The sequence below is a fragment of the Podarcis filfolensis genome (assembly GCF_964270895.1).
Source record: "Podarcis filfolensis genome assembly, chromosome: 7".
Taxonomy (NCBI): domain Eukaryota; kingdom Metazoa; phylum Chordata; class Lepidosauria; order Squamata; family Lacertidae; genus Podarcis; species Podarcis filfolensis.
The window spans coordinates 19,039,759-19,066,117 of record NC_139603.1 but is presented as its reverse complement, the minus strand read 5'-3'; the positions used below and the strand labels follow the sequence as shown (position 1 = coordinate 19,066,117).

The 26,359-nt window shown below is 42.2% G+C and overlaps 1 long non-coding RNA gene across 2 annotated transcripts; it reads right to left on the bottom strand.

Moving 5' to 3' along the window:
• Nucleotides 1–25: 25 nt before the first annotated feature.
• On the bottom strand, nt 26–18,098 carry LOC310767264. Of its 2 annotated transcripts, none has more exons than XR_014550817.1 (3): nt 18,061–18,098; nt 3,704–3,822; nt 26–3,250 (listed from the first exon to the last, which is right to left on the bottom strand). It is a non-coding gene; the product is annotated as an uncharacterized lncRNA (long non-coding RNA). The 2 variants fall into 2 exon arrangements; XR_014550818.1 differs by lacking the exon at nt 18,061–18,098 and adding an exon at nt 12,313–13,024.
• Nucleotides 18,099–26,359: the final 8,261 nt, after the last annotated feature.

Sequence of the window (26,359 nt, the reverse complement as noted above, 5' to 3'; positions counted from 1 at the left end):
TCGGTTGCTCTGTTCCAGCTCCTGCCAACCTAGCAGTTTGAAAGCACACCAGCACAAATAGATAAATATGTAGCACTGTGGCAGGAAGGTAAATGGTGTTTCCTTGTGCTCTGGCTTCCATCATGGTGTCCTGTTGCACCAGAAGTGGTTTAGCCATGCTGGCCACATGACCTGGAAAGCTGTCTGCAGGCAAACGCTGGGTCCCTTGGCCTGAAGTGAGATGAGCGCCGTACCCCATGGTCGAATTCAGCTGTACTTAACCATCCAGGAGTCTTTTAACTTTACCTTTTACCTAAACCTAGCTTCATTCTGAGGAATTGGGGGGTACATGTTCAGGATGGCAGCTGCTAAATAAAAACAAAACAAACAAAAAAACCATATTTGGAGAAAATTATGCAATGGGGCCTTATTTTTTTAACGGTGCATGAAGAAAAAAAGAATAATTTCTGACATTGTCTCAGAAAAATGTCACCTGGGAAACTTCAGATATTAGGTGCTGAGCTTTCTTACATTCTGACAGGTTTTTTTCCTTTCTCTCAATGGAGGCAAGTTTACACAGGTCATTGAAATATATGCACATACTGGTGAATTGGGCCTGTGTAGATCTGCATACACAAAAGACCGATGCAAGTGTCCTTCTTGACCAGAGGTGGGGAGGTCAAACAAGATTTCACACGATAAATTTGGCAGTTGTCCAATTAAATAAATGCAATATGCTCTATTTTGTTCTTAGCCTTAATCCTATCTCATCCTTGAGGCTGACGCACCAGCTTTTGTAGAGAGAGGAGATGGGCTGCTTTGGCTTAAAGCTGAGTTACAGTATATTTATGAAGCACAACAGGCAATCAATTCAATTACATTACCTAGTGAATGAACAATCATAATATCAAGCTTTCCAGTTAAGTGTCCTATTCTATGTGGGTATGATGGCACAAATCTACTGGCTCCTTTCTTTCCCCTGTTGTGAAACTGAACATTTCATTTGTATGGCCAAATATAAATTCTTCTATCATGGGTCAAAGTGTTTGTCTCAAGTCCACAAAGACATAGAAAAGTTTATTAGAATATTAGATTAAAGTTTATTAGCAGCAGCAGCTTCTTCTTCTTCTTCTTCTTCTTCTTCACAAAGTTTGCTCATTTCTTCCTGAGTCTTGTGTGCTGTCTCTCAAGTACAAATCTCATACAGTTGTGAATTTATTTACATATTAACAGCAATAACAAAAAATTGAGTTCTCTATGTAGTATGCAGAAGAAGAAATATTCCAATCATAAAGTATGAACGCAAACACAAAATCAGAACAATTGAAATGGCATCAAAATAAGAACGGCATATGGTTCCTGAAAAGTTTGAGCAGCAATTTCTAATCAATATTGTCCAAAATTGTCAATTTGATTAATTAAGTGAACACCCGCTGGATGTCTGAAGTTTCTTTGTTGGTTTTCAACGGCTCACTCTGAGCCTTCTAGGCAATACCACACTCACAATAGCATCAACAGGTTGACAGAAACAGCAGCACTGATGGTTCCCTGTATCACACAAAACACAGTTGTGTGTGACTGGCAACAAGTAGAATAGCCGGGGGGGGGGGGTTGTGGCGAGAGTAATGCAATTCACAGGGGACACTTCTACTCTTCATGTTATCTTTCAAAGGAAATATATGTGGAAGCGAGTCTTTATTTCTCCTCCTTGTGACAGCTTGGACGGATAGGGGAATTGCAGTCAGAATGTCTGCTATATCACTCAGCAAAATAATGTTATACACACACGCTCGGAGGATAACAAGAAGTCACACCGCAGTTCTAAGCAAATGCAGCATATGAAATCTCTTGACAACTGAGATCTCCTTAGCTCTACAAGGCTGATAATGGAGCAAGTCGTGTTCATGTTTCTGGGAAAGGAGGGTTAAAGCTCACTACTGCTCCCCACACCATGCTTATCAATTTTGAGACAGAGAGACAGCATATGGTTAAAAGCTTGAGCAATTGCCCTGAATCATGGACATTAAGTGGTGGGCTCTGCAGCACTTGCGATCTTCCCAAGGATTATTGAAGGAGCACATATTGAAGTAAAGTGTGGAAGACATGCTCTGGCAGAGGACTATGCCATTATATTTCTTCCTCACTTGGCTGGAAAATGTATTGGACCGGAACAAAAAGACCTTGACGTATGATCAAGAAAAGTAAGAGTCACTGACCATTAACAATTGCTGCTCCAGGGGTGTTTCCTACCTTTTAGCAACAGCAATAAAACTGACCTTAGAACAATGAATGTAAGAGCTGAACTTAGAGAATGCCAGGACTATGGATGCCATTATAAAAGATTGCACACATTTCTCCACATCTCACACTTTCAGCTTCAGATATGCCATTTCTTTAATTTAGAGAATCTCCTTTTAACGCTTTTCCCTGTATCAAATAGATCTCCCTCCTTGGCAGTTTTACAGGAAAGCAGGATTGCTTCCTCTGTCTACAAAGAAGAAATTATCACAGGCAGCTGTATCGGTAGCACTATTTCACAATATATCGTTGCAGAATACTTGAATAAAAGTGCTGTTTAACTCTCTGTTGGAAGGGTTGCTTTAGTTTTGCAAAGGGATATGGAATAGCCACAACTGAGATCCCAGTCAAGTGCAGAAGGTCAGGATCCTGATTTTTTTTATACTAGGTCTAGCCAATCTAGAAGCATTATACTTACTGCTACGCATAGAACATAATGGGACACGGGTCATGCTGTGGTCTAAACCACTGAGCCTCTTGGGCTTGCTGACCGGAAGGTTGGCAGTTTGAATCCCTGTGGAGTGAGCTTCCGTTGCTCTGTCCCAGCTTCTGCCAACCTCGCAGTTCAAAAGCATGCCAGTGCAAGTAGATAAATAGGTACCACAGCAGCGGGAAGGTAAATGGTGTTTCTGTGCACTCTGTTTTCCGTCATGGTGTTCCATTGAGCCAGAGGTGGCTTAGTCATGCTGGCCACATGACCCGGAAAGCTGTCTGTGGACAAACACCAGCTCCCTCAGCCTGAAAGTGAGATGAGCGCCACAACCCCATAGTCACCTTTGACTGGACTTAACCGTCCAGGGGTCCTTTACCTTTACCTTTTTAACTAAGAACTAATACTGAGCACTTCTACTCACTTCTGCATCTGAAGATGTTCAGGAGCTATTGTGTCAATAATCACTGCTGGCACCACCAACAGTTCATCCTCCTCCCTGAGCTCAGCAGCAGCGACACCGGCAGAGCAAATAGGGATTTTCTGGGATCAAATAATTCCAGGGTTGTGCCTGGAAAATAGGGACACTTGCAGGGTATGTGAATAACCTCTGCTTCATTTGAACACGTCTCTGCAGTTTATAGGGATGCGGGTAGCACTGTGGATTAAACCACAGAGCCTAGGATTTGCTGATCAGAAGGTCGGCAGTTTGAATCCCTGCAATGGGGTGAGCTCCCGTTGCTCAGTCCCTGCTCCTGCCAACCTAGCAGTTTGAGAGCATGTCAAAGTGCAAGTAGATAAATAGGTACCACTCCGGCGGGAAGGTAAACGGCTTTCCGTGCACTGCTCTGGTTCGCCAGAAGCGGCTTAGTCATGCTGGCCACATGACCTGGAAGCTGTATGCCGGCTCCCTCAGCCAATAAAGCGAGATGAGCACCACAACCCCAGAGTTGGTCACGACTGGACCTAATGGTCAGGGGCTCCCTTTACCTTTACCTTTAGTTTATGCCAAATGGGATTTCTCCTCCAGGAGCAAGCACCAGACGGTTGAAGTATCCTCTGTTTAACAATCTGAGGCATTCTTGGCACTCCCTCCTCTCCATCTGGATTTGAGCCTGAAAGACCAAGGAAAAGTGTGGGTGCATGAAGGGCAAGTGGCAAGCAAGCACATTTTGTGGCACTGCACAACATCCCTGCTGATCATTGGGCATGTCTGCTAAGACATCAGCCTTTAGGGTTGCTATACATCTGGAATTTCCCAGACATAGCCAGGAGTTGGTCATTCCACTGGGTGGAAATCGCTGAAATGTATGGGGAAATCTGGACATACGGCAACCCATGTCGGAGGTGTAGATTTTGGCGAATTTCAATAAAAATAGGTCAAAAACTTCATTATTTTTTTTTTGGAGAATTTGCAGAAGAAGCTCAATAACTATGCAAAAGAAAAAAAAAAAAAGTTCAACAACTTTTGTGTCCGGACTTTTTGAAATATGGGAACCCTATCAACCTGACTTTCCAATTTCCTTGGTTTGTAGAAATTAAACCTCCAGTTGTTGTGGTTTTTCTTTCAAAACACTGAACACACAAATGCACACACCACAGAAAGCAGTGGTATTTAAAACTTTTATTTATTCATTTATTGAATTCATATACTGCCCTATACCTGCAGGCCTCAGGGAGGTTCACAGAATAAAATCAAAATATAAAAGCACAAAATACATAATCAAAATAAAAACAACAACCTAATACCCCCCCCCCCCAAAAAAAAAAAAACACCCACGTGTAATTTGTGTGCTTGGCATAGTCTGGCCAAGAGATCATCTTATTTAGGTGCTCAACATTAACATTTGCAAAAAATAATAATTAAAAAAATCACCCTCCAAAAGTGGTTGTTTTCAGTTGTGGATCAAGCCTGCTCTGCAAGGTTTCTGCCCTCCTGTCCTCATTTTCTCCTTTTATCTTTATCTTGGTTCATTAGCCATGGAAGTGCGACATCCAGAAATTCATTACCAGCAAATAGATGTCTATCTGTGTGTTTGCTGGAAATGATATCTCAGGGAAAAGATCAGCACAGCTTCGCCAGCATATGCAATTACACTTGATAATTAGCTGTAGGCATTTGCATTCCATGTGAAACTAGTTAGCTCTTTTGTTCAAAGGTTAACACTCTAAATGACGTGTCCCAAACACACTTAACAATGCATTTAATTTAGATTAAATAGATTAATATGCGCTAAATAAATGTTAGCTTTTTTTTTGCTTTTTTTTTTAGGGAGCGGGTGGCACTGTGATCTAAACCACTGGGCCTCTTGGGCTTGTCGGTTGCTCTGTCCCAGCTCCTGCCAACCGAGCAGTTTGAAAGCACTCCAGTGCAAGTAGATAAATAGGTACCGCTGTGGTGGGAAAGTAAAACGGCATTTCCGTGTGCTCTGGCACTTATCACAGTCCTCCGTGCACCAGAAGCAGTTTAGTCATGCTAGCCACATGACCTGGAAAGCTGTCTGTGGACAAACGCCGGCTCCCTCGGTCTGAAGTGAGATGAGTTCTGGACCCCATAGTCACGTTTGACTGGGTTTAACTGCCCAGGGGTCTTTTACCTTTTTTTAGCTTATTTTGAAGAACGTAGTCATTAAGTCTTAAGTGTGATGTCACACTCTGAAAGGAAACAGTGCAGCCAGTGGGATGAACGAGTTCAATTCCCGCTTTAAAGCATGGACTTGTGTCTGGAAAGAACCAAGCAATTGGCAGGTGTGTGTATAAGCCCTCAGTCATGAATCTTGTGGAAGAGAAGCAAACATAGCTCTCATGCAGAGGCATTCCATGTCCCAGAGGTTTTCAACCTTTTGGGGGGTCCGTGGCTCCCTTGACCAACTACATTCTTTTTGGGGCACCCCTGTAGGGTTCAGGAGCCCAGTTATGTCACCCCTTGCTTGCAGAGCTGGCAACCTCTCACCCCTTTTCAAACACCCTCCCTTGTGGAGTGCTCCCTCAGCCTCCTCTCCTCTCACTTGTCCTTGGGTTCCTCTCCTTTCTCCGGGTTCGATTCCCCGCTCCTCCACATGCAGCTGCTGGGTGCCCTTGGGCTAGTCACACTTCTCTGAAGTCTCTCGGCCCCACTCACCTCACAGAGTGTTTGTTGTGGGGGAGGAAGCGAAAGGAGAATGTTAGCCACTTTGAGACTTCTTCAGGTAGTGATAAAGTGGGATATCAAATCCAAATTCTTCTTCTTCTTCTTCTTCTTCTTCTTCTTCTTCTTCTTCTTCTTCTTCTTCTTCTTCGGAGTCCTCTGGGCAGCTGCTGCTGTCGCCCCTGGTTTCTGAGCTGCCCCTCTGCCACAAAGAGAGGTGCCTCCTCACACTGCCCTACAGGGGCCTGGAACATGTTCGTCCATTCCCAAAAGCAAGGGGCTGGCGAACTGGCTGGTTGGGCTCCCCCACCTGCTTGCTTGCTTACTTTGAGGCCTCCTCAGCTTCTGACAACCAGTACCCTGTGACCATCCCCAGAGGCACCATTTGCCTGCAGAGCTTGTAGCCAGGACTGCTGAAACAAACAGCTGTGCAAGCCACTGGGAGGCAGAGATGGGAGAGGGCATCAGAGGAGGGAGGGAAGGAAAGAGGGACAGAGGCCAGTGTTGCCTGCAGCACCCGGCTACCATTCAAGGCACCCTGGATTTAGGAAAATGGATAGGGATTAAACTCTTCTCTCCACCTGTAATATATTAGCAAGAATTGCCACAGCACACTGGTTGAAAACCATTGCCATATATGGTACTGCCTTATCTGGAATTCACATTGAATTCAGCTTGCTTAATGTCCAGGATCAGCCCTGAGTGCTCACTGGAAGGACAGATCCTGAAGCTGAGGCTCCAATATTTTGGCCACCTCATGAGAAGAGAAGACTCCCTGGAAAAGACCCTGATGCTGGGAAAGATTGAGGGCACAAGGAGAAGGGGACGACGGAGGACAAGATGGTTGGGCAGTGTTCTTGAAGCTACCAACATGAGTTTGACCAAACTGCTGGAGGCAGTGGAAGACAGGAGGACCTGGCACGCTCTGGTCCATGGGGTCACGAAGAGTCAGACACGTATAAACGACTAAACAAATGTCCAGGATTGCACTATATTTTAAGGGGGTGGGATGTCAAAAATCCTTCCAAATAAACAAATCTTTATCTTTTATCTTTTTTTATCTTTTTTTTCTTTTTTTCTAAAAAAAAGATAGTGGCAATTGTAAGTTCCATACAATCGTAAATGCATCCCAGCAATGAACACCAGCTCATTACATTCTTTTTGTTCTACACTATTAGTTTATATGCTATTTGAAATGCATGGCCAAATTAAATGCCACTGAAATTTTATGTAAGAGGGGGATTCTTTTATGAATAATGGCATAAAGAATATTATCACTCAATCTGGAATTTTAGACTCCCATTTCCCATTTTAAAGCTGAAAAACTGCACCTGCGATAAAAAAAACAAACTTTTTAGTACACACAAGAGCTCAAATGGTTGCTGGATTGCAGCAGCAAATGGATACAATGGTCTAGAAGCATTCCATTTGATGAGTCTCAAATGCCATACAAATAAGGAGCACCCTCTGTTAACATGAAAAGTATTCCATTACTGGGCCCAATGACTTGTTGAAAAGATTTCAGAAGCTCCAGGAATGGCTGTAACAAACAGATCGTTTTTAGGACTGACTTCGTAATTGAAGAGAGTTTTGCTGAGAAATAAAGCAGGCTTGCAGCAAGGTCAGAACATAGCAAAGCTTTAAGAGGGCCTGATTCATGAATACTGGGCCAAATGAAAACCGCTTAGGAATTCTGTGTAACAGGACATGGAGACGTTAATCACAGAAGAGATGTCCAGAACTTTGGGCAGACAAACCTGAACCTGGGAGATGAATTCTTTAGCTCAAACTTTTGGGGGTTCTAGAAATTATTATTCTTATTGGATTAATATACCGCCCTATACCCGGGGGTCTCAGGCGGGTTCACAGAATAAAATCAAGATATAAAACCACAAAATACCTAATAAAGATAAAAACAACAACCCAATAGCCCCCCCCCAATACATTTTAAAAGGGCATAGGCTACAAATCAGATCAACCAAAGGCCTGGTTAAAGAGGAACGTTTTTGCCTGGCGCCTAAAGGTGTATAATGAAGGCACTAGATGAACGTCCCTGGGGAGAGCATTCTACAGACGGGGAGCCACTGCAGAGAAGGCCCTTTCTCGTGTTACCACCCTCTGGACCTCTCGAGGAGGGGGAACACAAAGGGGGGCCTCAGAAGATGATCTCAGGATCCGGGTAAGTTCATATGGAAAGAGACGGTCCTTGGGGTATTGCCGTCCTGAGCCCTTTAAGGCTTTATAGGTCAAAACTAGCACTTTGAATTGGGTCCGGAAACTAATTGGTAGCCAGTGCAGTCAGACCAGGATTGGTGTAATATGCTCAAACCGTCTTGCTCCGGTGAGCAACCTGGCCGCTGAATTCTGCACCATAAATGGTTTGTCAATAGGTTTAAGTCAAGACACCCCCCCCCAAAAAAAGTCCTTATTTTAGATCTGATTATTGCACAGCTGTGGGGCAGGGGAAAGGGGTTGAAGAGAGACTTTTAATTTGTTTGTGTGAGTGTGCAGGAATGTTCCAGAGACCTTGCTGGAGTGTGCGGAGATTAAGGATCTGCAGCTACAGAGGATGCATGCTTACATTAGACCCACATATTTCCCTGTTAATAGCTCATAAGATATAGTTCTGATGTGACAGCATTTCAGTCAATTTCTTCACACCCCACAGCTAATGAATTGGAGTGGGTGGATTGCAATTATGGTGACACTACATTGTTTCTTTGTTTCACTAGATGCTACCAGGGAAATGTATTGGGAAACTGAAAACTAGGGGCAGCTGTAATGTTTTAGAGGGGTTAAGTTTGGTATCAAGAGGAACATTGAGAATTACTGATATACAGACCCAACAAAACAGGAGCAGTTGCTATGAAATAAAAAAGAAGCCAAGCAATCTAGACTATGGGATACCCCTATAGAAAGTGAGGAAAATAGTTTAAAGAAAAGACAACTACAGGCATCAATACTTACATTGATCCCAGCTGTTGGCCTGGAACAACCAAGGTGAAACGAAATTCAGTTACAGAATTAAATAATTGTACTAATCTCATTTCTTGCAACCCCAATAAGTCCACTTAACCCCCCTTTTTACAGTCTGAGTCTGCAATCCATCTCCCTTTGCAAGGAAACCTTTCCGAGAGCTGTCGAAATGGCCAAGTCTTTGTATTCAAATCCAGACTCTCAAACGAGAGAGAAAAAGACAGCAAGCCTTCACAGGAGGCAAATGTATGCAGAGGAAATAGCAAAATCATTTTGGATCTCGCTGAGGTACATAGGTTTTGATGTAAATTTGACAAGTAAATCACTTTGTATCTATATAAGGGAAATTGGAGTGTCAAATACATAGACATTGTGCTATGTCTGAAACGAGGAGAACAATCACATAGTCCCTAAACAGTTTAGAAATACACTCATAGCAGAGAGTAACTTAGATTCTATTCAAATGAGAACAAGCCTAGATAATATTTGGCTGTTGATGGATGGCAACAATAAAAAGACAAGCATGAATGTCTGGTTGATTTTGGTCAATTTGGGGGACCAAAAGACTTTGCAGGCAATATAAGGTAATTGTGATCTATCTGGAAATGGAAAAAACACATGTGCCTGCACATACAAACTTTTATAGAAATATATTTATTTCTATTCCCCCAAAAGGCCAGAATATACAGTTTAAACTGTAGTGGATGAAAGAGCAAAAATTGCAATTTCAGGCGTCACTTATTTTTATTTTGGAGCAAATGAAAAAGAATACAGCAGAAGAGCACGCATTATGTAAATCAAGTACACTCTTTATACAAAAGCTCATTACCACAAAGTGATATTAAGGATATTTGGAGGAAATAAGTATAAATGTGTCTATCATCAGGGTAACTTTTGACGGTTTTAAGGAATGGGTAGAGTGCTAGAAAACAGTGTTCCATGCAAATTTTAAAATTAAAATGTCACAAAATGTTGATTGTGGAATTCAATTTCACTGAGTTATACAGAACTTATATTGGCGTTAAATTGCTGTCTGTGTGACTCGTGGGAAATGTTGTCAATTTGTCAGTTCACCTGGCTTCTTTAAAAAGGGGAAAATATACCTGACCTTAGAGTTCTTATTTGACAGCAGTTATTATCAAGCACATTGAGTTCTTAAATGTGGCAGTGATGAAAATGGACAAAATGTTTCGCCAGGGATTCTAAATCCAGAGATCAATGCAGGCAACACACACACACACACACACAAACACACAAACAAACAAAATTTCCTGGATATAGGACAATGGATAGGGATTAAACCCTTTTCTCCACCCATAATATATTGGCAAGAATTGCTACTTATAGCTGTTGTTGACATCCATCTGTCTCAAGAGACAATTGACTGTGCCTCTGGGAAAGAAGTCAAACCATTGGTGAATCACAGCACTGTTGTAGTCCTGTGCTCCCAGCAATGGCCAACCAGCCAAGTCTCAGGGGGGAACGTGCTTGGAGGCAGAGTCCATATGAAAGGTTGAGTCCAGTCCTGAGGTCAGGAGTATCTCAGTACACGTAGTCAGATGATCCAGGGGTCAAGAAAGTCGAGGGTCCAAGGTCACAAGAAGCAGCAAGGTCTGGCCAGGAACTACAAATGTTGTTTCCAGCAACTGACTGAGGCTGGAAACCCTGCTGAAGAAAGCTGAAGTCATCTGGTTCACATCAGGAGTAAGAAGGCTAATCAGCAGTAGGTGGAGTCACTTTGCCTTCTGCTCCTTCAGGCTGCTGCTCAGCAGGTGAAGCCAACTCCTGGCCCATGACAAGCGCCTGCTGTTGCTGCAGAGACTGTAACTCACAACTCTTGCATGGTTTTTGCTACATTAGCAGCACCAAAGTGACCTCTGTGGGGCGCAAGCCTCGGCAGCGAATATGGAAGTCCTAGGTTGCCCAGATGATGACCTCACTGATGTGGTCCAAAAGAAAGCAGAGTGATATATTTGCTTCCAGCTTGTCTGCAGGGGTTGCAAGGAGGTGTTACAAGACACCATCCAACCGCCTTAAATATCCCAGACTCCTCTCTTTCTTTCACACACAAGCTTCTCCTTTCCCATCCCATCCTATCCAGGCTGTTACTTCCATGCAAGTCCCCCACCATACATGACATTCAGCAACTACAGATCAATAGAATCTATGCCATCCACTGGAGAGTATGAAAATGCCATATATACAGAGCAAACAACTCAAGTAATATAGTCAAGCCACCCATGATGTGCCTTATATCATCAATATATCATTCCATTGGCTCCTCTGTGAGGCCTCCTCTCCCCTCAACTCTAGTTTGGGGGCAGCCATTACATCAGACAGCCTCAGCAGAGCTTACCAATGGCTCTACTGTGACAGGCACTTCTTGGCAAGTTCACAGCCCCATCCAAGTCTCCGAAATTTTGATATGAAAAGTTGGTCATCCTAGGCTCTTTTTTTGTTTTGTTTTTACATTCCAAAAATAAGCTGACTTCCTCCATCGGGTTCTTGCAACTTGCCTGCATCGCTCTCATTTGCCAATTCCCAAGGCACTGTGAATATTAAAATAAAATTGTCGGTCTTGTACAAACATAATTCTAAAAGAAACAGAGCTTCCTCTTAGCGCATCCTCGATACTTACCAGCCAGGTCTACATTTGAGAAACAAAGCAGATTAAAAGAACTGCTTCCGGCTTCCATCTGTGGCAGTCTTCCTTTTGATTGCACCATCAATCCTGCTCAGTCAAACGGCTGGCAAAAAGTAATATGAAACCCATTCCAAAAGAAGTTATAGAGAGAGGCATAGCTACATGATAGCAGTTATATAAAAAAAATCATATTTGTTGCTTAGAGCCATCTCTCCTTCTGTAGTCTCTCCAAATGTTTTATAAAATTAGATCATGTAAAAAGTAAATGCATTTATTGAGACTCTGGATGTGGCAGAATTAATATCCATATTTATCTTAAGTAAGCCTTGCCTTTTTTATTACAAGTTCTCAAGCTGCCTTCAAATTGTTAGTTCCACCCAAGAACAACTAAACGTGAAAACTGGCGCATTACATTAAGAGGATAAAATCAATTTCAGATTATTTCCCATAGAGTGATGAAACTGCCCCATGTCTTTGTTGCATAAATATTACATCCCATAAATATTTATGGAAAATAATGAGTGTTTTCACATCTTCTGACTTCTATGTTTCTACTCAATTTGCACAAATGAATCAGATTTTTCTTGGGAAATCTTAGTGGAAGGATACCAGATGCAATCTTTTGGCTGAATTATTATTGTCATTATCAATGCGACAATTTCTTCTTCATGTTTCATTTCACCCATTTGTTTTATATGCAGAGAATACATGCCATTGAATACAAGAAAGGATCGTAGTCCTTAAGTATGAGTAAAATGTCTTAACCCAGAGCCTTTGATCTTGGAAGATTAATGACAACTATGTGATCACTGGCCAGAGGCCCAAAATATCATGGAAGGTTGTACCCATAACTCCTACCAGCATAAAGAAGACCAGCCTACTCCAGCTAGGCGGACCACCAGATATAATGAGCTTGCTTCGCCTTCCCTCATAGGGAGATAAGAGGTTCAGCAACTCTGTGGGAGCAGAAGAAATATGCAAGACAAACTTGGTCCCAGGCACTTACCAGAGGGCCAACAACTTCTGGAAGACTAAAACCCCATACCGACAGGAAAGCCGTCAAGGGGCAATTAAGCTGACCCTAAACTGGATATAAGTATCTTTAGAAAAACTAATTCAAACCTTTGCTGGAGATGTAAAGAATCTGAGGGGACAATGTGCCACATGTGGTGGGAATGTAAAAAGATAAAGAACTTTTGGGGAATGATTTATAATGAGCTAAAAGAAGAAGAAGTTTAAATTAACTTTCATCCAAAAAAACAACAACAAAAAAACCCAGAAGCCTTCCTTTTAGGTATTATGGCTGCAGACATTCTGAAGGAATGGAGGAGGGTTTTTATGTATGCAACCACTGCCGCAAGAATGCTGATAGCCAAATGGTGGAAAGGAGATAAAATACCAACTAAATTGGAATGGCAGGAGAAATTATTTGATTATGTAGAATTGGCAAAGATGACAGGAAAAATTAGGAACCAGAGAGACCAAAAGTTCAAGAAAGAATGGGATATAGACAGATTATATTTAAAAGAACATTGTTCCCATATGAAATCTTTGACATGCTTTGATTAACTTCTGCAATACCATATGCTATAAAGATTATAGATAATTTATGATAAGTTAAATGTCATACGTTATGCCTTTACCAAGGAAATGAAGGACCCATGCTGAGGAAGATGGAAGTCTTAATGCATGGAAGAACTTTATTCTATATGTCAAATTTTCTTTGTATTGGATGTGTTTCCTTTTTTTCTTTTTGTGGTGAATGGATGCAATATTTAAAATCAATGTAGAAAAATAAAAAAATAAAAATGCACCTCTTGACTCTGGCATTCTCAAACAGATTTCCCTCCTTTATCTTTCCTCTCTCTTTAGTGTCTGGTGAACATCCTGTGTCTGGGTTGAGAAAAGGCTCCAAATTTATTCTGGTACCTAATTTTGCATCTGATCTATTTGCCAACACAAGCATGCCCCTATCTGTGGCTGATAATCAGTCCTGGGGAGAAGAAAATTCTCCTTTCTAATTAGCACTGCCTCCAATAGTAACCTGACCACAGATATCAGTGGAAAAATGATTGAGTGCCGACAAAATTAGAGCCCAAACAGGGCTGCCCAGAAGCAAAAGAGGGAGATATCAATCTGCTTAAGTGAACCTGGATGCATGCAGAAGCACAAAACGTTAGACGGCGTAGCCCAAGTATCTCATTTATGGGCTACTTTATAAATCCTGTCAGAACAAATTTCGGGGGAGGGGGATTCACATTCTCCCTGCCAATGTGAAAATATCCACATTTGCTTTAAACACACACATGGTAGTGCAAAACATCAGGAGGGCATATATCTGGTCACACTATTAAGGAGTAATGTGACTCCTTCTGGCAGCTTATTTGAGCTGCCATGAAAAGGTGGCAAGTTGCTATTTTTAAATTATTTTATTTTCACTACCTGGGAGCGAGAGAATTGCTTGGGCAATTTTTCTGCCAAATGTGCCAACATAATTTAATCAGCCCTGAGGACCATGCACTTTGACTTTGAGGTGGTGGTGGTACCATTTGATAGTCCATTTCTGGCAAGAAACTGTCTTGAGATGGCCATGGGTGGGCCACAAGTTCTCCATTTCTGTCTCCACCTCCATCATTCAGCTCCGAGGGCCTTTGGTGGTTCACTCACTGTGAGAAGCGAAGTTACAGGGAACCAGGCAGAGGGCCTTCTCGGTTGTGGTGCCCACCCTGTGGAATGCCCTCCCATCAGATGTCAAGGAAATAAACAACTATCTGACTTTTAGAAGACACTTGAAGACAGCCCTGTTTAGGAAAGTTTTTAATGTCTGATGTTTTATTGTATTTTAATATTTTGTTGGAAACCACCCAGAGTGGTTGGGGAAACCCAGCCAGATGGGGCGGGGTATAATTATTATTATTATTATTATTATTATTATTATTATTATTATTATTATTATTATCCTTACAACTGATCTATAAATCTCTCATTTTTTTCTGTGCTTGCCTTTTCCATTTCAAGTAGAATGCAGGTTCTCATTTCTGCTTTTCAGAAAGTGACAAGCAACTGTTGGTTCTGAAGTAGGTTAAATATGTGTGCATTGGTAAAGTGCAAAATATCTCAAAGACATTTAAAAACTGGTCATTAACAATGTTAATAAAGGAATTCCACTACAGGGTAGGGGAAAGGCGATGTTATAAGATCTGTAGATAGAGATCACAGTGCTCCGAATTCTCACCCTCTTAGTCTGGACTAAAATTATTCATCTCGCTCAGCTGGTCTTCCAGTATCTAAACAGTGGTTGATTAGGGAAGTAGAATGGATTTTGGTTACTATGGAAATGGAGGTTCGCAAATTTGCCTTTGATTAAACCAAACTCATTAAAAATACAATTAAGATTGTCAGAACCATCTACCATTCAAAGTATTTTAATTGATTAATCATGTTGTTTTAAAAAAACAAAAAAACAGATTAAATCAATTAAATGAAATTAAGTACAAATTTGCATCGTGGCACATTTAACAAATAAAAGATACCACTCATTATCAACTAAACTTTAGTTAATTAAGGCTCATGGGTGGTCTGCAGGCAGGTTTCCGGGTCATGTGGCCAGCATGACTAAAACACTTCTGATGCAACGGAACACCGTGATGGAAACCAGAGCACACGGAAACACTGTTCACCTTCCTGCTGGAACGATACCTATTTGTCTCCTTGCGCTGGCATGCTTTTGAACTGCTGGGTTGGCAGAAGCTGGGACAGAGAAATGGGAGCTCACCCCCTTGTGGGTATTTGAACTGCTGACCTTCTGATTGGCAAGCTCAAGAGGCTCAGTGGTTTAGACCACAGCGCCACACTCCCTTGGCCTAAAAGCGAGATGAGTGCCACAATCCCATAGTTGCTTTTGACTGGACTTAACCGTCCAGGGATCCTTTACCTCACCTTTTTTTACCACGGGTGGTGCCATGGGGGAGCATCAGGCAAGCACCTCCAAAGTGCCCTGAGTGCACCCACCCCAAGGAGGATAAACAGCCAGTAGTTTAATTGTTTATTGACGAAGAAGGGGGCAGATGGAATTCTACCAGTCTGCCCCTCTCGGGAACCCTTTCTTCCTCCATTCCTAGTGTGTCCTGCACCTCTTCCTCTAGCCCTAGCTCATGCCCCACATTCTGCATCTCCTCCCTGTGTCTTGCATAATCAATGGCTGGAAGAGATTTGGGGTTGCTTCAATCTCTCCAGAGCACCCTCAGCCCCCAAGGGAGTAAGTAGTTTATTTTGTCATTGATATAGCACACACTTACAAGCCGGACTGTTGGCGCAACCGCGTGACCATGCCGCCACTGAAACTGAAGTACTCCTGCCTGATAGGGCATTCACAAACAAGCTGTGACTTCTCCTATGCAGAAGTCGCCTCTGTTTCTGCCCCTTCAAGCCCTTCCTGGTCCTGAAAGACAGCCTGGGATGGGATGGAGGGGATTCTACCACCCCACCCCTCTCAGTTGGCTTGTCTTCCTCTGCTCCTAGAGCATCCTGCACCTTCTCCCCCATCTCCAACTGCTTTGACTCTTCCTCTTCCTCCAGCCATGGCTCCTGCCTTGCAAGAGGCACAAAACCCAATAAATTACTGATCCCTTCCCTTGAGTCAGCCTCTGCCTTGCTCCCCACCTCTGCTACTCACTCATCAGAGCACTGCCAGTCCCTCACAGCAAACAAGGAACTCACATGCTGGATTCCTATCTGACATATTTTATTTTTCTTTCAGCGATCTTCACATGTGGAACACCTAGAAATAAATGCTGCCCCTTTTATGCACTCCCAGATTTTATTTCCTGATGCAGCCACCACTAATGATGAAATCCTAATCCCACTTACCTAAGATCCATTGAATTCAGTTGGACTATATACGGTTAGGATTGCACTGCAATTCACAAAACCGATTAAATCTTATAATTTTTAAAAGCAGTAACAGTTAAAGGAAATAAACACAGGTGTACTGAAATTTCAAATTTCACATATTCAAGGATATTGGATATCCCTATGGTGGATTCTATAGTTTTATTGGTACATTTCACTTTCCCAGGACTTTAGAAGACAATGAAGTATTCCCTTTTATTCCATCTGCATGTAGATAAGGATTGCTCAGCATTTACCTCTAAACACATTTTTACAACACAATTTAATTGTCCTATTACTAACTGTACTAGCAACATTTCGTGAAGCTAAAATTTATCACCCTTTTTTATTTCTTTCCAATATCAATGCTTCTTGCTTGATTACATAAAATGTATGTTACCATTTCCGTAAATAAGTTTAATATGTAATCGTGCTTGCTTTCCACCCCAAATTTAACAGGAGAGAACATAGCAGCAAACAGTATAAGATGTAGTCCCAGAAATCCCAAGATCAAGTCTCACAACAACCACAGATTCACTAAGGGAGCAATCCTATACACAAGAAGCCATCATAAAGCAATCTGGCATAAACTGGTGTAAACTTACAGCAGATACAAATTTCGGATAAATTCAAGTTGAGTTTAAAATAAAGAATGATAAGAAAGAAGTTGCCCATTGATTTTTAGATCAACCTAGAACAGGCATACATGTCACCTGGTCACAGTCTTTCTTACTGGGGTGAGATATATTGAATTTCTGTTTCAATTATGGTAGTTATTTCTAAATGTGCATCCATATATAAAATTGCAAATTTCATGTGAATGCACTCGCTCTCTTTGGGTGAAGAGTAGATGGCCACAAATAAACACAGGCAACAAAAAACCATGACAAATAGGAAACCTCCGCTTACTGTGAAAGCATCATTCAGCACCATCCTTCAGGGCTGTTCTGTTCTGTAAGGGTGGGGAATGCTGCAACATCTGTAGTTTTCAAGCCACTTGGCTCTCTATCCTCCCTCTAGCTCCTGCTGGCTCCATCATCATCTGCTTCCCAACTTTCTGCTCCTTTAGGAAGCCAGCAGAATGAGTTTAAATCCTCCACTGCCTTCCTTTGCATTCCCTTATGTCAGGGACTGAGCAGTGGAGGAGATCCCCATCTTGACCCTTCCAGGGAGGAGGAAGAGGAAGACAATATAGATTTACAACAGTGGTTTGTGGGAGGGGAAATCATGGGATAGGAGGAGCAGACAGAGCCGGAGCAGCAGCTGGCTGACATGTCATCATTAGAAAGCATTCCAGACCCACCATCTCCCAGAACCTGGCGGGCCTTAAAAGTAGAGGAGCAAAGAGCTCAAAGTCTTCTTCTTTGTGGTACAGGAATTCAATAATATGAAGCACCCATCATTCCTATGCTGGACCACAAAGCTATCTTCCTAGCCCCCTCACTTTTAAAGCTTAAATCCTCACCATACTCATCCAAATCTTATTCCTGGTTCCTTATCTTCTCCTTTGTTACTTTTTTTCAAATACAGAGAAAAAGCTGCTATAGAGTTGAGAAAGGAAATGTGGTTGTATGAATCAGTCCCAAAGTCACACATAAAGTTGATTATTTGATGGGTACAGGGTTATGAATGTATATCTATTGGCCTCAACTTGATGGGTTACCAACTGGCAGACCAATCTAAAACTTTTCCCCCAATTGTAAAACTATTCATCACCTGTTATGGAGATCCATCTTGACAATGCTGAGCTGCAGTCTGACTGTTAACTGTTTCTGGCTTTGCCAAGACTTAAAGCATATCCTCTTTGTGACATCACACATGACATCAGAATGGCATGTTTGCATTCAACCTAGACTATCTCCATGCCAACAGCAATGGCCAGTAAATGTCTGCAACCAGGTAACCATCAGCCTGACTACCCATTTTGTTGCTATCTAGACTATTGGATGTTTATTTTTTGCTCTCATAATCAAAGCCTGAAGAAGAGCTTTGTATAATCTGAAAACTGGCTTCCACTGTTAAAGAAAATTAATTTTCAGGGACTGGGCAGAGGAGGAATGGTGGAGACCGTCTCCCCATCCTGACTCTTCCAGGGAGGAGGAAGAGGAAGACAGTATAGTTTTACAACAGGGGTTTGAGGGAGGTAGCAGCTCAGAGGCAGATGAGGGGGAAAGTTCAGAAATCATGGGAGAGTCAGACCAACACCTGACTGACATGTTTTCCTTATTAAGCTTTCCAGACCCTCCATCTCCCAGAACCTGGCAAGCCTTAAAAGTAGGAGAGCAAAGAGCTCAAAGACAGAGGGCACTTAGTGGCACCCATAGAGGAGGTGATGATGATGGTGAATGAGGAAGTGGGAGACAGCTGGAGATTCACTTGGCACAACACCATTATCCAAGAGGCTGGGTTCTATAGCCTCTCTCTGTAAAGTTTATAATAAAAAAGGACGGTTAGAAACTTTTCCTTGTCTTTATACACTCCTGGGCAACCAGCCAGGAGCCTGTGACAGCATCCTGACAATTTACTTGGTGTTCAGCTGCCAGTTCTACTCAGTGGCATCCTGAAGCTAAGTCGTCTGGGTATATCTGCCTAGGCTGTTACTTCACTGGGTCAATGCTCTCCATGTGAGGTCAATGGGGCTGGCCTACCCATTGGTTTGGTTTGGCATGGCATGGAGAAGATGGGGACGCAAGGGCAGGGCTTTGCAATATAGGTAGAATAAACCATGGCTGGCAAAATAAATACTGTGGTACCTTGGTTCCTTAACAGCTTAGCTGTTGAACAAATCAGCTTCCGAATTCTGCAAATGCGGAAGTAAGTGTTCTGGTTTGTGAATGTTTTTAGGAAGCCGAATGTCCGACGTGGCTTATGTGGCTTCCAACTGAGTGTGGAAGCTCCTGCAGCCAATCGGAAGCCGTGCCTTGGTTTTTGAACAGTTTCAGGAGTTGAATGGACTCCCAAAATGGATTAAGTTCGAGAACCAAAGTATCACTGTAAAGCTATAGATGCCTTTGGAAGTGCCACCACAACTTTCCAAATCTATGTGTAATTTCTGTGCTCGTCTCTGATCTCTTATTAACAGAAATGGCAATCTTCAATATTATGTCAGTAAGATTAAACAACCTATTAAATTGTCCCTGGATTTTATTTTATTTTATTTGAAACCTTTTTTAAAGGTGGGGGCAGAAAACATCTTTGTGTGTTTATTTTCAGCGAGATAAGCACGTTTAGCACAATAAATTAGAATGCAACGGATGGGCAAAAATCACATCATCTTTTTCTCGATATCACTGTGCAGCCAGCGGTCCGTTTCAGAGCACCTTAATGGCTGACAAGTTCAGTGAGCAAAAATTCCTTTTAGAAGAATGTACTTCTAAATGTGTCGACATTTAGTGTCTTCCATGACTGAATATTAATCATAGCTAATCTCTCAAAATTACATACTTTATTCTTTCCTGATTTACAGTCTCTCTTCAAACCCCAAGATTAAAAGCATTTACTCTCATGGTTCTGTAGTGTAATGACATCATTATAAAGCAGAAGGGAAATGTTTTCATTGCAGAGTTGTCATTAAATTGTGCTGATGAAGGATAATACATGGATTGCATAGGAATTTGTCATTAGAAGTGTGTTTAACTACTATTGGGGGCTGCACAGTTTCTTATTTTTGTCTGTGGAAAATGCGGCAGTCTAAAAAAGTGAATGCTGAAGATGGAACTCATCGAAACTGCTACATTACATGATGCTCATTTCTGCTGAAGAAACACAAACCCAGTTCTGCTTTTAACCTGGGATACAGACATTATACCTTTGGTAGCTGAATGAATGGGCAAACCACGCCACAGCATGCTCACATCATATAATGCAGGCCTTCCATTCCTGATTCTCCTCTCTGACCATCCTTGCCAACCTTTGTGCCCCCCCCAAACCCCCTTCCCATCCCCTCTCCAACTCCTGAAACACACCTTCTCATTCCTCTCCCATCAGTCAGCTGGAACAGCAATGCATGGACAGAGAACTGAAAGGAGATTTTGCAATTGCAGGAGCCCTTAGGAGAACATCTCTGAGGATCCCTTGAGTTTAGTGAATCCTGATGCTACTTCAAAAAATAAATAAATCAGGGTGACACAGAAGGAAGGAGAGAAAAGGAAAACCTCCCTTTAGCCATCTCCTGACATAGGAATGGGGGAGAAACACAATTCCATTCCTAATTTGCTTTTTCTGAAACAATATAGCCATTCTTTAAAATTCACACTTTTTTGAATTTTGCAACACAGTTCTCCAACCAGGTATGTGCATACAAAACTGTATCTAGTATTCTAAAGCAGGGTTTCCCACACTTGTGTCTCCAGCTGCTGTAGGACTACAACTCCCATCATCCCTAGTTATCGGAGCCAGTGGCCACGGATTATGGGAATCCTACTGTAGTTTGGGAAACCTTGTTCTAAAGTGTACATAAAAATAGATATATTGGGGGTGGCACACAAATACACATATTTTAGGAGGATTTCTTTTGCAAAAATGTGCATATTAAGCAACATGACATGTTACGTGTGTTCACACTAAAGCGGTGGTGAATTTTCACAAGGACTTTGAAACAAATTGCAAAATGATGTGGAAATGTGGAGAACTGAGCTCATGACTAGTGAAATGTGAAACAGAAATGAAGTGAAGGGGGATTGAGGAAATGGGGAACCATGAGAACTGATTGAGATGCGAGGCATTTTTATGACCCCCTCAGATTGGCTTGGCTTGGTCTGAGGCCTGTTTTTTTTAAGAATTGGGGGGGGGGATATCAGATTATTTCCATATTGATCTGAGGTGAATTTGGGCATGTTCACTCATCGCTAAACTAGTAAGGTAAAGGACCCTTGGATGGTTAAGTCCAGTCAAAGGTGACTATGGGGTTGGGGTGCTCATCTCTACTTTCAGGTGAAGGGAGCTGGTGTTTGTCTGCAGATAGCTCTTTGGTTCATGTGGCCAGCATGACTAAGAAGGAGAAGAAGAAGAAGAAGAAGAAGAAGAAGAAGAAGAAGAAGAAGAGTTTGGATTTGATATCCCGCCTTTCACTCCCCTTAAGGAGTCTCAAAGCGGCTAACATTCTCCTTTCCCTTCCTCCCCCATAACAAACACTCTGTGAGGTGAGTGGGGCTGAGAGACTTCAAAGAAGTGTGACTGGCCCAAGGTCACCCAGCAGCTGCATGTGGAGGAGCCGAGACACGAACCCGGTTCCCCAGATTACGAGACTACCGCTCTTAACCACTACACCACACTGACTAACCCACTTCTGGTGCAACGGAACACTTTAATGGAAGTCAGAGCACACAGAAATGCTGTTTCCCTTTCTGTCCCCACAATACCTATTTATCTACTTGCACTGGTGTGCTTTCAAACTACCAGGCTGACAGAAGCTGGGACAGAGCAACAGGAGCTTGCCCCATTGTGTGGATTTGAATGCCAACCTTCTGATCGGCAAGCCCAAGAGGCTCAGTGGTTTAGACCACAGCACCATCCGTGTCCCGCTAAACTAGTATGGACAGAGGGCTGAATGAAGCATTTCTCCCTCCTATTTTTGAGAAAAGTATTGTGTGCACTGGGCCTTTGTGAATATGGACATGTCACACTCAATATGACATGCACTCATTATTCATTGCACAATTCATAGTGGGTAAGCATGGGTATGTATTTGAATCTGTCCATAGTATTATAAAGACCAAAACATGTTCTTTAGAAATACAAAATGGGCCACTCCCTCTAGGCTTTAGTACAGCTTGATAGCTGGTTGTTACTTCAAGTTACTGGATTTGTGTCACACACGCTATTTGCCTTGGAGTAGCTCCTAGCTATCCTCTATCTGCAAAATCCATGCAGAGACAGAAATTTGAGTTTTGCAGCTGGTTGTTAAAAAGCGTTCTTGGGGAGCTAATGGTGCATTGTTGACTTGGAAGGACAGAGGTTGTTTCCAAACTTCCTTCTCCTCCCTGCTCAACATGTATATTTTTTTTCTCTGAAGCAATATGCAAACCGAAACACAGCCATCATCTGAAACTCACGCACCTCTGAATTTTGCAATACAATTCTCTAGTTAACTAACATGTACAAAAACACTAGCGTAAACTGTGCAGATAAGTGCATCTATTAGTGAAAATAACATACATTTCCCCTATATTAGGGGAGATTGATGTTGAAGTACATGTATATTATGTAAAATTGCAAAAAAGGGGGAATTTGATAAGAGAAATTAACACTAAAATTCTGGTGAAATTTCATGACTTTTATTCTATTTTATTTTGCAAATTGCCGCAGAAATGTAGAGAACTGAATTTAAAATTGAGAAAATGAGAAAAGCAGAGAGCCAAAATAGACAGACAGAACCATCCTTCCCTAATATTTATTAATAATAAAGTTTATTACAAAAGGCAACAGAAGACTTTTGTGCTTTCTTCACACCCTCTCATTATTAAGAAAACTAGGAAACATGAAAGAATAGAGTAACGGAAACTTTATGCCATTATTCAAGTCAGTCCAGGAAATATTCTGATGTTTCTGTTCTGCACAAGCTAAATTCAACAGTGATGGGAGCTGGCTTTTAGGCTCCTATTAGGATGCAAATGAATAGTTACAGACTCCTGTAACAAATTCTTATTAAATGAAAATGTCTGACCTCTATCAACTGAATATTAATTTACTGTCATTGTATACAACCCTCTTTCTTCAAGGGGGTAGATTTGATAGCCCATGGAAACATGCATTCCCCACCACCCCCATGGAATAATGGTTACACACAAACACACTCACACACTGAATTTACCAAATAGCTGTTAACTTATTTTGAAAATATTTATTGCTCATTATTTGCAGGTTTGAACATTTGGATTTCTCATTGAATTCCTTGAAGTGCATTGACATGCTTTAAAGGTTTGCAGTCTTGCTGTTACCAGAGCCGTCTTTCCTATTGGGCTTACTGGCACGTTACGCCAGGGCGCCGGCCTCTCAGGGGTGCCCCAGCGAGTGGGGAAGCTGTGCGGCTTTGCCGGCAGCCTTCCCTTTTCCTACACACCTGCCAGCTGTGCCCCATCAACCATATGGCTGGCGGGCATGCAGCTTCCTTCCCAAGTCTCCGCAGAAGGAGAGCAATCCCTGCAGGAGGCTTGGGAAAAGGTCGACAACTCTGGGAAACGGGAGGGGGGCGCCTGAGGGATCTTTGCACCATGGCACCAGATATGCTTAAGACAGCCCTGACTGTTACCCAAATGTAGCAAGGGATAAACATACCCAGTCATGCAGGAAAACTACAAGGGCCACATACCAGTGTTGAGCAGTGTGGGAGGCAAAATGTAATGTAAATGGCATGTATATGTCACCTTTGTACATTGCAGCTTCCAAACTTTCTCTTCAGTCCTTACCTTCGCAATTATTTCCAGCTATCAAGCTAAAAAATAAATAATCTAGATAAAGAATCACCCACTCATCTGCAAGATGGGAAGAACAGGATGCTAAAGTATAGGTATTAGCCATTTGGATTTAAACAACACTCAAATAATCTGTTGTCACCCGGAGATTCTGTTTCAGTCTGCAATGCAAATTAACCTTGCAACTCTATCATTCTCCTTAAACACCGCATGCATCTCCAATTCTTTCCTAATATTTATGAGGATTCATAAACTTGTCAGAGCCTGGAATTAAATCCCAGTTTTATGAGACAATGATAAAAAAATAAATTATTTGCTTATGGTACAGACATGCATTTCTGCAGGGAAGGTAAAAATGGATTTTTCAGTCCTCCGATTTATCCAGAAGGTAATTTAGATACATCACTGTTGAAGCAGAATGAAAGCACCAATTTACCAAAAAAAAAAATATTCAATTTGCAAATTGTGCCTGAATTGGAACAAGTTTTTGTTCCTACTGGAGTTTGACAAAAAATAATTGGCAGAAGGAATTTAGATATTCCCCATGTAAACTTCATAACCATCATTTCTTAGATAAAAATGAGAAAGATATATGTGCAGATAAGACTAATCAGTTGCTTTTGCAACTAAAAGAGAAGGGGGGGAGAGGAAATAAACGGCCAGTCTCTCCCTCTCCCTTTACACTAGATGGCACATCTTCTCAATTAGTGAAGGATATCTACTTCTTGCTTCTCTTTTAATACTGTTGGTAGATAAAACAAAAAGAAGGGTACTTTGTATGGATGACTACGAAAGTTAAAACTATTTATATAGAGAATTTAAAAAGTGTATTCAAACACTGTTGACACATCCATCTATCTCAAAAGACAGTACAGGGTGCCTCTAAGGGTGAAGCAGCACCTAAGTGACCTCCACCGGGTGCAAGCTTGGTCATCGTGTTTGGAGGTCTTGGACTGCCCAGATAACAAGACCTGACTCTCTGTCTGGCTGATGCGGTCCAAAGGAAAGCAGAGCAATACGTCTAGCACTAGCTTGGCTGCATAATTTGTTGGAAGGAGGCTTACAAGCCACCATCCAACCATCTTAGGGACTCCACTCTGGATTTGTGTCAGGTTTGCTCCTTAGCCTCTTCTTCTCCTGAAGTTGTTCCAGAAGGCAATGGAGGTTTAGGATCAGAGTTTTCCTTCTCCTAGATGGGCTACCTTCCCAAGTTGACGAGCTCCATCTGCCCCTCACTTCCCTCTACAGCACATGCAGAAACTGCCTTCTTGACTACCCCTCATTAATTCACTACATATATGAGGAGGAAGTCACCTGCTGGCCACACCTCCTGACCTCATCATGCCCACTGGTCAGACCACCCATCTTCCCCTGCAGACTTGGATTGGGCATTCATGAGAAAGGGCCCTGAACATATATAGAACCTCCAAGTGTCCCTATTTCCCAGATTACCCAGTGCACCTGCTCTCTTATCTCTCAACATCCAGATGTGGGGAATGTGCTGACTCAAGATATAAGACATTACACCAACAAATACTACTGCCGAAAAGGACTCTTCACAAGATAGGATGCCCACCTAAGTTCCATGAGATGGTTGTGTCCTTCCACACCATCCAGTATAACAATTCATCCTTGGATGCCTTCCCTATAAGGAGTGTGTGAAACAGGGTGTGGCGATCACACAGGGTCCCCGGACGTTTGACGGTCTATTGATCCCTGTGCCACCACTATGATCACTTTCCCGCTGCCACCAACCCGTTTCTCTCGGGTACACACTGAGTCCAGACAGTTGTTAACATTAAAACAAATAATTAAGTTTATTTTATAAGCATGAACAAGTTTATGGTTTCAGTTAATTTTTCTTGTCAGTTTCTTATCCTTAGTTTCTATACCGGCCTATACCTTCCTAATAATTAATATTTCAATGTTTCAATATTTTAATGTTGTATTTTAATTTTGTTTTTAAGTTGTAATCATTCAACTTGTTTTTATTATTGCTTGTAAGCCGCTCTGAGCCCGGCCTCAGCTGGGGAGGGCGGGGTATAAATAAAAATTATTATTATTATTATTAATAACTGCTAACTGAATATCCCAACTGTCTATCTGACTCCTCCTATCAGTTTCTCTCACTCTCTCACATCAAAACTCGACCAACCCACAGACTTATCCTCCCTCTTCCTTCTCCAACTCCCAACTGACTTCCAAACAACTCCAACTCTAACTCTGACTCCTCCCCTTGGGTTCCCACTGGGCAATCACTTCACACTCATTTAACCCTTTCCTTATGACCCACCTAGGAGGGCAAACACCACACAGGGCTATGTTCTCACCCCAACTGCAGACCCTTTAAGTGTCCCTATTTTCCAGGGACAGTCCCAGATATACAGAAACCATCCCAGTTTCTGATTTGATCCTTGAATGTCCTGCATTTCCTTAGGACGTCCCCATTTTCATTGCAAAAATGTTGAGGGTTACGGTGTTACACGACCCCTCTGAGTCAAGGAGAAACAGTAAATCCACTCCACCTCACTGTGGAGAGGAGTTGCAGTGGACTGTGTGGCCACCTACTCTCCCCTGGGGGTGGGGACAAAGTCCCGCATTGC